Genomic DNA, 3,965 nt, shown 5'->3' on the forward strand with positions numbered 1-3,965 from the left:
CTGTAATACCAGAACTCGGGAGGTTGAGCCAGGAGGATCTCTGCAAGTTGGAGATCAGCCTGAGGGCCACAAAAGTGAGCGCCAGGCCAGCCCCAACTGCATAGTGAGACCCTGTCTCTAAATGAATAAATAAATAAATAAAATGACATTGGAAAAGGCAAGTTGCCTTGAGATGTAAAGGTAGTGGTGATCTCAGCGGGCAGTGCTGGGATTCTGGGTCACTGTGTCACTCGGGGCCTCTGACATCATAAAGCCTCAGAGCAGCACATACTAATTACTGTTTTACTTCAGTAAAAACGAAGTCACTATTTTCCTTTGCTAGCAAGATGAATTTTTAAACATCCAGCACTTCGTATGGGTGCTGCTGTATGCCAAGGATGTTTAAATTCTAAGTGCTTCAAGACATACTAAACCATTATAGCCTCACTTGAAGCGACTCACTCAAAAGCAGGTGAGAGCTACAGAGTAGCTGCCCGGGAGGTTAGGATCACAGCCTAGACCTGTACAATTTCTAGTAAAACAAAAGAATAGAGCTTCTTCTGGAGAGTCCGTGAGGCAGGTCGGAGGCCAAAAATGATCGCCAACTCAGCCCGCAGGAGCCTGAACGCCCGCAGAAGGAGTGACGTGGACCGCAGGAAGGAGAGGCTAAGCGAAGGGCACAGGACGCGAGTCTAGGAAACAGTTTGGGGTCGCAGACAGGAAGCGTCCTTTGTCCCATCCGAATACACGTCTCTGCCCCCTCCAGCCACATGGAGCTGCTGCTGCTGCTGTCCTTGTAGTTCTTCGTGTCTCCCTTAGAGGCGCTCCGAGTGCCGATAAGGGGTTTTCTGGCCCGTCCCTCTCTTGTCCGGCACCGCATGCGAAGTGGCCTATCCGTTTTAGGGCGCATCACAGCCACTGGGACGCGGCGAGCCTGGCAGGCCTGGCAGGATCTCGCCTTCTCAGGTCTGTGGCTCGTGCAGCAGTAGGACGCTTTTGAACAGCAGTAGCAGCAGGCGACATTGGCCCGGCCCTCGCAGCTGGGAAACGTGGCTCTGGAAGAGCTGCAGCATACACAGCTACTTGTCTCAAGAAGCAAAAAGCTTTGCATGTAGTCGTGGCCGAGTGGTGAAGGTGATGGACTAGAAATCCATTGGGGTCTCCCCGCGCAGGTTCGAATCCTGCTGACTATGATGCTGGCCCTGTCCCAGTGAGGACCCGGTTAACCAGCCCAGATTTTCCTTTTTCCCTGCAAATAAGCCCAGGACTTGGCAATGCCTACCCCACTTTAGCAGGCCCCATAGGAAAGCCAATGCCTCTGACAACCATGAGCATAGGTGCTGTTCCCAGGGCCGGGGCTCACCCAACTGAGGGCAAGCTGTGTCCAGGTCTCTGCTCAGCCACATATCTGCTTGAGCCATAGGCATAATGGCTGAGGGGTCTGAGGGATTGCACAGCTGGACAACGGCTTCTGAAGGCTTCCTTCAGAGTTGTCATCAACACCTGGGTTCCAGGTGGCCACAGGGAGCTGCAGGACGACACCCAGTGAGCCTGAAAGAAAGGAAGCGCTTAGGAGCTTGCCCAGGAACTCTCAGCTACCTGAGTCACCAGGCTGAAGTGGATTTCCCAGGCAATAGCCCTGCAAGGTGGGTATTTCTTCTGCATCTGTGTGATTATTACAGTTTGTCATGGTGAAACTTTAGTCAGGCTTTGTACACAGGCCAAGGTCCTGCCCGGCCTGCACACCAGGCCGGTGCACCTGCGAGCCCCAGATGTGGGCACCACCGTCATCAATTTAGGGTCAGGGGCATCATGCCACAAGTGTCAAAATAAGCATTTTACACACCATTGGGTAGGTTAGGTTGTTTTCTTTCTTTCTTCTTTCTTTCTTTCTTTCGTCCTTCCTTCCTTCCTTCTTTCCTTCCTTCTGTCCTTCCTTTCTCTCCCTTAGTTCTTTGTTTATTAGTTTATCAACCATGCAGTAGGAAAAACTTACTAGCTACATTTTGCTGTTTGAGAAAATACATAGGGACATACTTCTTGTCTGTCTGATACAGGTTGCCCCACAGGAGCCCGACCTGTCTTCCCAGAGGCAAGCCAGGCTTGGCCGGCACCAGGGAAGAAGGCGCATGGGAGATGCCCTCGTTTGCCCTTGTGAGTCTGAAATCTTTTGATATTCACAGACTAAAACAGACTCAGGCCTGTCCAAAGCAAGCAGCTTTCAAGGTTTTGCCTGCTCCCTTCTCCTTGGGGTATAGCCAAACTTATGCTTCGCCTTTTATTTCGTATTTACTACCTTCTGAAAATAAGCAGGAAACACCTTAAGATTCTAGTTCTTCTTGTACATGGAAAGCCAGGTTTTTTTCCCCGTCAACGTCTTCAAGTCTCTTCAGTCGTGCTCAGACACAAGCAGTTTATTCAGACTCATTTCTTGTAGGTGTTAGAGAGAATCAGCAGAGTATTAATTCCTGCTACACAAAAAGAAAGAAAGAAAGAAAGAAAGAAAGAAAGAAAGAAAGAAAACCAACCAAACAAACAAACAAATAAAAACAGCTAAATGTATACTCTGACTCCGAGAAGTACCAAATACTGTGGAAACAAATGATGGAAAATGGAAATGTTTACAGACTGCAAGACTTAATATTGTTAATGTGGCAAATAATACTTTCTGGATGTTCCTGCAGACTCGGTGAAATACTATAAGAATTTTAGCTGAACTCTTTTAGAAAATGATAAATTCTAGTTGCATTCTCTTAATGAATAGAATGATTTGTTCTAATGGTGTTTGTAAATAGGATCACAAGTCCACATCTTGTACAGCAATTAACCACTAAGAAGAATATATGCAGTGTATTATTTGTTGAAACTGTACTTCCAAAAAAAATAAAATAAAAAGAAAATGATAAATTGGTTCTAACATGCATTTGGAATTTTAAGGGCCCTAGAACACCCAGAACAATCTTTCAAAAGAAGAAAAACACTTAAAAGGACACATACTTTTTATACTGACACCGACAATAGCAATCAGAACAAGGTAGTTCTAACACAAGGATAAGCTTCCAACTGGTGCAACAGAATGGCGGGTCCGGAAATCACAAGTCTATGGCCAGCTAAATTTTAACAAGAGCCAGAGGCAGAAAGAATAGTCTCTGCATCACATGTAATGCACTCAGCAGATAAATGTAAGAGGCGATCGGTATACCTCCCAAAGCTCAGAGGTGGTTGTGATTGTTAGAGACACCAAAGGCACAAACAACAGAGCAGAATAGATCAATTAGACTTCATAGAAATTTAAAACTTTGGTGCTTTGAAAGACACTCTAAAAAATAGGCCTGCGCTGGCTTGAGCGGCACATACACTAACAAGGAGCACACAGAGGAGACTAGCATGGCCCTCGCACAGAACGACGCACGGATCTGTGAGGAATCCTGTATTTGTACTAATTGCTATGCGCTCATGGAAAGGAAAGGCAGACACCTTTGTGCTTGATCGGTTCTTCATGCCTATATCTTGCGCTAGGAGCAACTATTTTTAAAATAACAATGTGAGGGGCTGGGGAGATAGCTCAGTAGAATAAGCACCTGCCTGGCAAGCTCAAGCACCTGGGTTCAATCCCTGGTTCTGGAAAGAAAAAAAAAAAAAGAAGGAAAGAAAATAATGTACAATGTACTGAACATTGTTACTCTCCTACAGTCTTGTTTTGGACATTTATACCATTGTTTTTATTGTTCAGTTTTGTTTTTGTTTTTTTATAAAAAGAAAGAAAAAGACAGGCCTGATGTGCGCACCTGTAATCCCAGCACCTGGAAGGCAGAGGCAGGAGGACGCGGCCTCCTGGGCTGCATAATGAGGCCCTGTCTCCAAAACCAAAGCCAAATCAACAGACAAAAAATGCAAATCACATGAACGACCAGGACTTGTGTATAGCGTGTACAAAGATCTCTGACAACTCAATTTTTTTTTTTTTTTTTAGAAAAAGAACAGAA

General features: G+C 45.8%; 1 non-coding gene across 1 annotated transcript; it reads left to right on the forward strand.

Annotated features, from left to right (window-relative positions):
• Positions 1-1,090: 1,090 nt before the first annotated feature.
• On the forward strand, positions 1,091-1,172 carry Trnas-aga. Its single transcript has one exon. It is a non-coding gene; the product is annotated as a tRNA-Ser (tRNA).
• Positions 1,173-3,965: the final 2,793 nt, after the last annotated feature.

This window comes from Octodon degus, unplaced genomic scaffold (genome assembly GCF_000260255.1).
Source record: "Octodon degus isolate 3935 unplaced genomic scaffold, OctDeg1.0 scaffold00023, whole genome shotgun sequence".
NCBI classification, from domain to species: Eukaryota; Metazoa; Chordata; class Mammalia; order Rodentia; family Octodontidae; genus Octodon; species Octodon degus.